The following is a 12,358-nucleotide window of genomic DNA, read 5'->3' as shown; positions in this document are numbered from 1 at the left end:
GCGTGTGTGGAATTCTTTTCAAAAAAAAAATCATATGAGGAGGGGTGGTTTGGAGGGGGGGTTCAAAATTTCAAAAATTCGTAGAAAAAACGGGGAGGGGGCTTCTGCGAAATTTTCTCAGAAATTTAGTTACACCTTAAGGTACAAAATATAATTTTCCCAAGGTCCCAAAGGGAGGTGCAACATAGTCAAAAAAAAAAGTTTGAGAAAAAACATGTTAAAATTTCAAAAATTCGTAGAAAAAAACGGGGAGGGGGCCTCTGCGAAATTTTCTCAGAAATTTAGTTACACCTTAAGGTACAAAATACGAGGGATAGTCGGAAAGTAAGTTTCACATGGCTGAAAAAGTATGAACTCGTGGACATTTTTTGACCAAAATTGGAGGAAATATAGCTCAAACATTCAACCAGATCTGACAAAATTTATTCTGCATTTGGGCGCATTGTTCGTATTTTACAGCGTGATTAGTAGAGTGCTGATAAAAAACATCCGTCCAAAAATTATATTTTAGAAAAAATTAATTTTCCAAGCTAACAAAAGAAAAATTCATTGGAAAATTGATTGAGAACCACTCCAGACATAACATAGTAACATTATTTTGGTTCAATCAAAATCCAAATGAAGTAGATTGTTCAGTGATAATCTGCTGAATGTCGGCATTGTCAAAAGTCACTCAGCACCAGAAATTTTGCAACCATCACATGAAAAATTTTCAGCGCCAAATAACGTCCCAACTTGAAAAAACATTAGTATGATATTTTTTTGAGTAATTCTTGATGAATTTTACTCATAATTATTACAACTGAAAAAAACATCTTGCGCAGTTCGCAAGATTAACTGACTTTGCTACAAAAATTTACCAATTTATAACATTTACCTCAGTAATTTACCAGACATTACCTTAAAATTTACCAATTTACCAAAATTTACCAATTTACTAAAATTCACCAATTTACCAATTTACCAAAATTTGCCAAAATTTACCAATATATCAAAATTTACCAATTTACCAAAATTTACCAATTTACCAATATTTACCAATTTACAAAAATTTACCAATTTACCAAAAATAACTCCAGCAATTTACCAACATTTACCTCAGTAATTTACCAGACATTACCCACTAATTTACCAATTTTCCAATTTACCAAAAATTACCCCAGCAATTTACCAAAATTTACCAATTTACCAAAAATAACCCCAACAATTTACTAACATTTACCGCAGTAATTTACCAGACATTACCCCACTAATTTACCAATTTTTTATTACCCCAGTAATTTACTTCCAAAGGTTGACACCAATTCAACAAAATAAATTACCTCACTAATTTAACAATACCAAAAATTACCACAGCAATTTATTAAAATTTACCAATTTACCAAAAATTACCCCAGTAATTTACCAAAATTTTCAACCAACTTTATTGAAAAACTGAAAATTACCCCAGCAATTTACAAAAATTTACCAATTGGAATACCAATTTACCAAAAATTACGCCATTAATTTACCAAAACAAAAAGTACCCGAGCAATTTACCAAAATTTTCGACCAACTTTAATTACGAGTAATTCACCAAAAATAACTAATCATTTAAAAAGTTGAACAGAAATTCCTTATATCAAAAATGGTGCAATACTTTATCTAAGAGTACTAAACTAATCCATTTTCATGTCATCTTGTCGATGTTAATGTTGATGTGAAATTCGACATCAACAAATACATCCACAATATCAACATCATATCATCTACAATTCCAAACTGTAGAAAAGTGAATAATTTCATCAATGCCCTAAAAAATTTGTTTTCCTCATTGAACAAGATCATATTTTTGAATGTTTACTAAACTTTTAAACACTGAAACAGAAATTTTAATTCTGAAAAATTGGTTGACATAGTTGTAGATGTAAATTTCGAGCATAGGATTTTACATCTACATGTCGAGGTATCAGAAATAATGAGAAAATTTTGAAACTTTTCATTTACCTGGCTTTTGTACGGACAGAAGATTCCTACTAAATAATTAATTGATCACTTTTCCATCATTATGTTGGAAAAAAACGTAGTTGATGTAAATGTCGACGTTAACAATTGTTGTGCGGGTTGTGAGTCAAGCTCTTTAATACAAGTATAGAAATAGTTTATACTCTTAAGAAAGTCATAGCATTTTACGTATGTGTTACGTACTGCGCATGGCAGGTTGGTGCCATCATGCGGTGAAGCAACCAATGGGGTGCAACGTTGTACGTGAACAGCTGATTTGATGTGTGTGCAGTACATAAAACTTACATAAAATGCTACGACTTTCTTAAGAGCATAATCTATTTCCATACTTGTATTAAAGAGCTTTAGTTGTGAGAGAAGCTCTTAGAGTGATGATTGCAAAGAAGATCGTTGAACCTTCCAACTCACCTTATGTAAATGCCATAGTCGTCAACATAAAGAAAAATGGCAAGGTGAGGTTGTGTCTGAATCAGGGATGCCAACAATATTAAATATCACGATAATCGAATTGATTGATTGAATAAAGGAGCTATTGAGAATATTGTGATATCACGACTAACAACTTGCAATCTTTTCTGCAAGGACCGCCAAAGTAAATGCAAAAAATCGGGCACTGCGCATGTCAAAACTGTGGGCGGAGCTTACTTCCAAAAGTCAACAACCTCTCTCCAGTTTTTAGCATAAATATCTTGTTAGCACACTAGTGATCCTTGCAGAAAAGATCACAAGTAGTTGGTATCGTAATATCACAATAATCATGATAATCGGGGAAAGTTAATCAATTATCAATCAATGAAAATGATTACAGCGATTGAGGCTGGGCTACTTGATCGAATAATAACAACAGATATGACCCACTCTGACAAAAAAAAATAGACAATTTCAACTAAATCTCAAAAAATGTTCTTTTTTTCAAAAATCTGGTCTCTGAACCTTTAAAATTCATTTCAAACATCATTATTTTGGTAACTTTTTTTCGTCGAAATGGTCAATTTTATTAGAGTGGGTCACATATGGAAACGCCTGAATGTACTGTTGTTTAGATTTTGTCACTAGATTCTGGCAAATGGTGTTACATACATGAAGCTTTTAAAAAATATTGTGCTTTCATCATAGTTGGTGAAGTCCATCAGTTAATCAGAATACCATATGGATTGAAAATTTCATCAGGTTTGTTTTAAAAGCATCAAAAAATTTACCCACCTAAAATAGTTCAAAAATTAAGCATTATCATAAAATGCAAGTAAAAGTGTCAAAAACAACGTATTAATTTGTAAAAACGGTCGAAAAAAGATTAAAACCATTGGCAATCATTTAAAAACTATGGAATTTCAATGAAATTGGGCCAAAAAAAATGCATGTATGAATAACGAGTGTAGGTCGTCGGTTGTGCTGAAATTTTATTGAAATGGATTTAGAGTTTTAAAACGCTCAATAAATCCTTGAAAACACAGTCAGATTGAAAAATAAAGAAATTTTTGCAAAATTTAACGAAAAAAATGTATTAAAAACGTTCTTGAAATTATGGATTAGGACTATTAAGACGCTCTCTAAAAATCATTAAAATGGCTAAAAATCAGCAAAAAGCGATAAGATTTCAACAAAATTCACAAAAAATTGCACGAAATAACCATTGAAGTGATGAAAAAGACTCAAAAAATATATATACCTTCGATTTTTTCCTTGTTTAGTTTTTTTTTTTTTTTTTTGGAAAACTTACAATAGGTAGGTCTAGGTATGGGTATCAACTCATTTACCTATTCAAGTTTTTTATCAGTCCTTTAAACAGTCTTCATCGAGCTGAAATTCAGAAATAGGGGGGGGGGTTGTGGGTAAAAAAATGCTCAAATAGTTTCCTATTTTTACAACTAGGGGAAGGGATGTTAAAAAAACTAGAGAGGGTGGAAAAAACCGGACTATTAGCCCTACTTTTATTCAACTTTTTTTGAAGGCTCTATTCTCAAAATCTTGTCAAATTTCGAATACATATTAATCTTTTGGGATTCGCAAAGCTATGGAAACAGGGAGCCCTAAAATTTTGCCCACAACGTGAAAAAATGTAAAATATCATGTGACATAAATCGTTTCATACGTTTTCGAATACTCTGAATACCACAAATATCAACTCATTTTTTCGATTCGAAGACTAAATTGAGTAAGAATCGCAAGAATAATGCAAACGTAAAGTATCGCAGAAGCAAATAATACGAAGACTCGTGATAATATAATTTTAGAGGAAAATTTTCATACCATCTTTTTTACAACGAATGCTTGATGAATCTTCTATATGCAATACCCACACATCCGAAAAAAAAGGGTTATGTACGTATATGAATTACTGTATCAGTATATCAGATATTAAGGCAAATCTAAATCCATCTCTTTTTCTATCATACTCGAACCTTCGTAAAGTCCCTTGAACCTTTTTTTTTTGTTTAGTTATAACGTGAACTGAGTAAAGCACGTACCTAGCACGTTCTACACCCACACGAGGAAATTTCCTAAAGCAACAATTCCTTTTTATCCGTAAAAAAAAAAATCACTGTAGTTAGATAGCGAGGTAAGAGTGGTACAGCGCACGTTTGAGAATACGCGAAGAGTTTTCCATCCAGCTCATTGGATCGGTGGGAATGGCAACTCGCAATTTACCTGCTTAGATGAAAAAAATGGCTTTGGAAATTTTAGCAAATCAGTAGGTACCATAAAGTACGTGTAACTACCTGTGAAAGTTCACTAAAACTCATTCATTGTACGGGGTAGCTATAGCTATAGTTCAACAGCGAGAGTAGGTAGGTACCTAGACCCAGCAGAAAGCAGATTCATAAAGAGACGAAGCACACAGCAGGGGGAACTCCCATAATGCAAATATTTCAACTCGACCGACAAAAAGGGTTATCGTACTAACCAATCCGTAACCAACATTTGACAGAAGATATCATCAGTAAGAAATAAGCACCGCAGCCACTTAATTAATGTTAAGATATCAAGTCCGTGGAGAATTTCAAAAGGCAACGTTGGCACAAAGAAGTCGAATATATTCGCTGACATCTGTTTTAAAGTTTAAACCCCCTTCGGCTCTTTGCTTTTCAGAAGCTATGTTTAAATGAGCGAAAAAATTCGCAATTAGAAATTCATCGATTTTTTTGAAAGCTTCATTTATAACGTTTCAATTATTACTCGAGTTGGGTTTGATGAACACCTCTGACGAGATAGGTAATTTTACTCGACTCGAGTGAAAAATGTCACCACTCGTGAGTTTAAACTTTTTCCAATAACTTTGCTTGCCCATCACCGAGTTTTCGTAGTCTTTTAATTGTGCTGACAATGACAAAATATAACCACAAACAGATTCACTGGAATCTACATCATTTCACATCTCGAAGCTAAAATCATATTCCACGAAAAAAAAACGCCCACAATCTACAGATTTCATACTGATCAAAATTTCGATTAAGCTTAAAAAAAGAAGAAAAAAATTCATCCCCCAAAGAAAGCAATACCATTTTTGCAAAAAGCAAACAGTCTATATCGATACATTACGCCGAGTAATTTCTTTGAGAGCTTGGAACGTGTACCAATTTCGATATCTGTGATAAACCATTTTTACCCCTCGACTTTGTACCTATACCTACACACGATGGAAAACTTTTTTTTTTCTTTCGCAGTTAAAATTGTGAAGCGAAGACCTTGAGGTGAAATACGAGAAAATAGAAAGATGTTTCTTATTATAGTCGATTTCCGTTTAAGGTTGCGAAAATTGGATTGAAACTGAGACGATGTGAAATTGATTTAGTTGCGACATCTCGCAAACTGTTTAGTGTTTATCGGACGAAAAATCCTCATGTGCTGTTTTGGTCGAGTAATAATGTTTTATGATTTCATTACCGAGTAAATGTACTATATAGTAAGTATTTTCAGATCGTATGAGAAAAATTTTCAATTTATTGTGTGACCTTTTTCTATAACACGTTTTAATACTCTTTTTGTGCCTCTCGTCTCGTTCGAATTCATCGGAGTGCAGATTACCAAGTAGGTGTACAGAAATAGGAGATTTTCATCTGTTTCGTGGTATTTTCAATTTTTTCCGAAGTAATTTCCTTTCAAGAAAGATTAAACCTATACCTCTTTTGAGAAGTTATAAATATGTACATTTTCGAACGCTTTTTCATTTTTTAAAACTTCAAATGAAAAAACTAAGGCAATATTTTTATAAACTCTTAAAGAAAACTCGAGTTAAGTATTATCTTACAAAATCGAAACGTAAAACAACATCATTCTATAATTGGGCTAGATCATTTTTTTCATATTATCTCTTACCTAAGATGGGGGGGGGGGTTGAAAAATTGACTTCTCACATCGAAAACAATGTTGTTTCACTTCTGAAAATTATCAATTTTCGAAAGCTTTTGCTCTCACTTTGCTCGATCAGATTTCAATACTACTGTGCAATTTTTCAAAAAATCGCAAGAATGAAAATTACATTCAAAAATTTAATAACCACACCCAAAAATCGATTCTTACAGGTTACTACAGGTTCAAAAAAGTGTAAAATAACGAAAAAAAGATGCGAAATTGCATTTAAAAATACCAAAAAGTACAAACATTTGGCGTTGAAATCTCTTGTATTTAAAATTATTTTTTTGTACCTCACCCAATTGTAAATTTTCAGAAGCTTTTCGCGAAATCGAAGATGTTCTGTTCTCTTTTTGAATGTAATTTTCAAAGGCTAAAAGGCTGAAACAAAAACCACTGAAAAAATTGCTAATTTTTCATTTTTGATTTTAGTACTAACCTTGAAATAAAGCAATTCAAATTGTTTGTCAAGTATAACAGCATCGTTTTCGAACATTTAATATTATTCAACGTTTCTGTTTCCAACTCCCCCTCACAAAATTTGTTCGAACCTCAGCCGGCTAATTAGCATGAAAAATACTGGAGGGGAGCGGGGTCAGTGGGGGGGGTGAAAAGTTGGAGAAATCTGGTGATAAACGTTGGAGAAATTTCGGTCTTAACTCCCTCTCACCTCCTTGCGACATATTAAGTTTGTTTTTTTTACACGGATTCTCAAAAATCTGGTTTTTGGACGTTTTTTGAATCTTTTTAAACACTTTTTAGGTCCCCACCATAAACGTTCAAAACATCACAAGTCTTCTCTCTTCAAGTAAAATCCAAAATCCATTTTCAAAAGCTAATACCTATCCTAGCAGATTATCGTGGATTTTAAATCTGCCACAATCCAGATTCTCGAAAATCTTCCTAAATCCATGTAAAAAAACAAACCTATTGCTTCGTCACACCTTTGGATGTGATTATTTAACTTTTGACTTGGGAAAATATAAACAAGAGATTTTATGTTGAACATGAAGAGCTTATTTCGCAGATGATGTCAACATATTTATTTTGTGTTCTGCTATGGACTCAAAATATCTCCCATTTATGGAACTCTCCTGTACCAAGGTGAACGCCTCTTGTGTTTTTCAATTTCAATTGGTGCAATAGCAAAATTTCTTCAAAGATCATAACATCATAACAACTATAGACTTACTTATTCTCGTAGGTGAGTAGTTTGATGCATATTCTATTACTACCTACCTTAAGAGAGAGAATTCACACTGACCTGGAACAAAAAAAAAACACAATTGTGAATTAGTTCATTTTGAATAATACTTTCTCAAATCATGCAAAGTTAATAGGTATTTCAAGCTGTTGATCATGAATCAAGCGATAAAATTGATGAAAAAGGAATTCAAGAGATCAAAATTGAACATGAGTAGGTACGCAAAATGATAGGAAATAACTGCTTTCCTTAGACTGACGGTGACCTGTCGTTGATAAAATTATTACGACGAAGACAGATATCGAATGATGATTCGATTCGACCAGTGCAGTGGTTATCACAATTCATAGAAAAAGTGTTGATTCGAGTGAAAATTTCTGGAATATTTCTATTCGAACAGATTTCAACACCGCAAATTCACCCAAAAATACGCGATTTGGAAATTTTCAATCGATCAATAGAACCCTAAAAATTGGTCTTACATTTTCGACAGCAATGACCTAGCTTCGCCTAGAATCTCAAATACCATATTATTTGAAACCAAGTCATTCAAAAATTCCGCCTCTTTGAGAAACTATTCCGAGCTCTTCCAGGGACACCACAGAAGCTAAAAAATTCTGGATGACTTTCGTTCAACTCATGCTGAAGTGCTCTACTGAATTTTGCCGAAATCGTCCGAAAATTTATTTCGTAATTCATCCAACATAATTGAGCTGACGCGCAAGTTTCATTCGATTTGACTGACTGGTGCATGTCGATAAGAATGATATCACTCAACAAAATACAGATGCATATTTTTTATCATTAATGGCGAAAATCTGAGAAAAATGATTGAAAACAGGATATGATACAAGAATTGATCAGCATTACGGAATAAGTAGGTAAGTTAGGTATTACCCATGCGACCATTTAAATTAGCAGAAGCAGAAAACATCGACACTAGTATGAAAAATCTAGGTACTGTATTTGTTATGTGGTCTCGTTTTCGCATTCCTAAACGTTATTTTCAATATCATCGCTTTGACGAGATAAAAGTGAAGTGGTGCATAGTAAATTGAAAAAAAAATCAAATTGAGCAGGTAATAAAGTAATATCTTTTCTTTTTTTCGTGTTTGGATGATCTATGTTGAGCTTTCCAGTGATACTAGCAGATGTTTAACCAGGTACCTACTTTCAGATTTTTAAGGTTTCTACAGCATCACACAATCAATTTACTAGCTGTTTTCTACGGAGCTACACCAACTGGATTAAAAATTGAAGATTTAATACGGAATAACATGTGGAATTATCTTGAAATACTGTATTGCATAAAATTAATTGTAATCGTACCATCAACTATCTGCTTAGCTATACATTTTTACAAATTTTTCCTAAGTGGTAAGATATCAACGAAAAGCTTGGCAACTTGTAATCTTACTTCTTATTGTTTACTCCTGTTATTGAATAATGCTTCTACTGCCGCATATTGGTTTAATTTAATTCCAATGTCAACCTTCCATGAACGATTATTTCATATGTGTTATTTGGCATGGGTGGAGTTATCAACAGCTACCATGAAACTGATAATCGCTGTAGATGTGTGCGTGTTTTTTCGAAATACTGCTGTACACTTACAACGAACTAATTCAGAAAATCAATGCAAAAAAATGTTGGTGTACTTCTTTTTAGGAACAAGCATTCCTTTTATTTATGGATTACTGTTGTTTTTATTTATCAGTTCACAGCATGCGTATGTGGAGGATTTGTGGACTTATAAGTACTACGAGGTGCGCCAATTTAAAAACGATACTCTTGCCACTACGCGAGTTGTAGTTACACTGGAACAACGGACGAGGTCTCCTTTGAAAGAGGAGTGCATTTTCTATTACTATACAAAATTTCAAGTCAATTGGATGATTTTTGCGTGTTTTACAGCTGCTTGAAGTGAACATCCTCCTTAGAGTCGGTCGTGAAACTTTGAGGAAGTCTTGAGGAGGGTCTTTGATTCAGGGAGAGGTGACTGTGAATCAGAGGAGTGGTGGAAGTCCAAAAAAGTCAAAAATGATGTTTAGAAGAGATAAGGAACTGTTGGAGGAAGCTTACTCAATCAAAACCTCACAAAGAGTAGGTCATGGGAAAATCGTTTCCTAATGGTTGTGAGGAAACGCCCTCTGAGGTGAGTGTAAAATAATTTTTGGAGGATGTTGACCTCATATATCTTCAGCATAGTCATCCCTTAACAGAATGCCTCACAGTTATTCTCCAAAACGCCCTTCAAAAATCTGTACGGCCTTATTCAGAGGCAGCTTTCTCAAAATTTGAGTGGAGACTCTTCAGTCAGGCTCAATAATGAAACAAAATTTAATTTTCAGGTAAAAACCTTCTGAGAATGAAGTAAAGGTTACTAGGAATTGAATCTGGGGAGTTGGAATGCTGAGGAGGCACTGAGATGTCTTGAGGAGGTAAATATTCCTTCAAGAAAAAATTTGCAACACTCATTTTCACGACGAGGGTAGAAAAATTGCCAACTTTGAGAGGCTGTAAAACACGCAAAAATCATCCAATCGACTTGAAATTTTGTATAGTAATAGAAAATCCACTCCTCTTTCAAACGAGACCTCGTCCGTTGTTCTAGTGTAACTACAACTCGCGTAATGGCAAGAGTATCGTTTTTAAATTGGCGCACCTCGTATCATTATAGTGAAGCAATGTTATGCATTATACGTGTCTCTCGTTTAATTCCAATTGCTGGCGCATTTTGGTACATACGACTGGCCAGCATCAATAAAACTGAATTATGGTCTAGATTCTCTCTACATACGCGTCTTCTTGTAATGCTTGGCGGTTTAGCTGCAACCTGCAGCGTGGTACAACTGTATGCAGTAGTTGCTTTTCATGAAATCATTTTCATTGATGATAATCATCAACTTTTCACGAAATCATATGTAGAACAGAAATACACCTTGATGGAAGATTTTACACGGTTTCAAAACGTTGGAATGCTTCTAGAAGGTATTTTAATTGGAATATTTTTCACATTCAAAAAAGATACATTTCGATCTAACCGTGTTTCTCAATAATCAATGTAATTTTATCAAGTTTTTAATTACACATTACTAAGTGGATATAAGTATGAAACGTGTTGTCTTGTTTACATTGGAAAACTTACCTACCCATATCTTAAGCTATCTACCTAGTACCTACCTCGCGTATTTATAAGTACATTTCACAAATTTCTAATTCTATGCATGTACATATGTAAATTCTGTCATTCCAAATTATGACGACAAAAATCAGCGCACCGTTTGAGTCAGCGATGATGTGATATTATATTTAAATTAGTCACCTACCATCTCCATAATAGATAGGGGAGATTGTTGTACCCCGGACCTGTTGTACCAGGGACCTTTCCCTCACTAACGTCACTTGCGGAATTCGGACCCCACTACGTTTTAAAGCATCACTAGGGTATGCCACAAAATGAACTATAGGCGATAAAGTTTTCATTTGAAAATTTTGCACACGATTATCAGGTTTTAAAACGAAAAGTTACATTTTGCCATGTTTTGTGAACTCATTTTGACCTGTTGTTTATTTGAAATTTGTCAAAGCAATTAGTGCAACGTGTAGTTACACCATCCAAGTGTAAGTACACATATTCACTTTTTGGAAAAATATCGTGTGAAATTTTGTAGAAATTTTTTTCTAAATTTTGGGAGGTCTTGTACCTGGGACCAAATTTCATCGTGTACCACGGACCGCAATTTTTTCATCTAATTTTCACGAATTTTGATACTTTTTCAGATGCCATGATGCCCTTTACACAGTTTTTACATTGTAGCATCTGAAAACGTTTCAAAATTTATTTGAAATTGGTGGAAATTTGAGGAAAAATCTATGGTCCGTGGTACAACATGACCAACTTATGAAATTAAAAAAAAAAATTCTGCAAAATTTTATATGATCTTATTGTAAAAAGTAAATATGTATAATGAATGTCTATGATCCATACGTGAACTTTATGCCTTCACGGCCAACATTTAGGCATTTTCCAGGGTAAATTTCCTTTTGGTCCTTGGTACACGACCCGATGTACCATGGACCAAAAAAAAGTGACTTTTTCAAAAAATTCTGGGGGGGAGGGGAATGAGTTTTGAACAAATGTGAATATCTCGTTTTTTTTTGTAAAAGACTATTCTTTGATGTACCCTATTCACATTTTCAAAAATAATTAATGGGTGGAGTCCATTCCCAAAAAACGAAAAATCGGTCCCTGGTACAACAATCTCCCCTACACCAATTTCAATTATTTTATTTATGATAAGATGATGAAAGAAAAAATGTAGATAAATGTAAGTGCATAATATTTCTTAAAACTTCGTCATTAAAATGTGATGCAATTTACCGTGGTATTTTTACTTTTAAGTATAACTACACTTGAAACGCAGTTGGTACTGTACTCAAAAAATGTTGAGAAAATTTGATGAACCTCATCTCAAAACCGGCCATCTTATTTGACACAGAATGTCCCAACAATGTCAATTTTTGATGTAATTCCTCAGTAGGTGGGTACTAGGTACTAGGTGGGTAAGTAGCAGATACAACAATAAAATTTAATCGAGCATATCACCACACCAACATTTTTTGGAAATAATGATACTAGACATTTAGGTACCTACATATAAATTATCACTCATCGGGATAAATACACATTACTCATCAACAGTCTAGGTAACGTTATTCTACTCGTACACATGGGGAATTGTGTTACTCGTATTTCCTCTAAAAATTGTGCTAATTACCACTGCATCACACTGA

At 33.6% G+C, this 12,358-nt stretch overlaps 1 protein-coding gene across 1 annotated transcript in view; it reads right to left on the bottom strand.

Moving 5' to 3' along the window:
* LOC135834409 (uncharacterized) overlaps positions 1-12,358 on the bottom strand; it is a 532,193-nt gene that overhangs the window by 444,082 nt on the left and 75,753 nt on the right. The window contains exon 2 of the mRNA XM_065348275.1: positions 7,597-7,621. The gene's annotated coding sequence lies outside the window, so the exon portion shown is untranslated. The remainder of the gene's footprint in view (positions 1-7,596; positions 7,622-12,358) is intronic.

Source organism: Planococcus citri, chromosome 2 (assembly GCF_950023065.1).
Source record: "Planococcus citri chromosome 2, ihPlaCitr1.1, whole genome shotgun sequence".
Taxonomy (NCBI): Eukaryota; Metazoa; Arthropoda; class Insecta; order Hemiptera; family Pseudococcidae; genus Planococcus; species Planococcus citri.
This window is presented reverse-complemented; position numbering and strand designations above follow the sequence as displayed.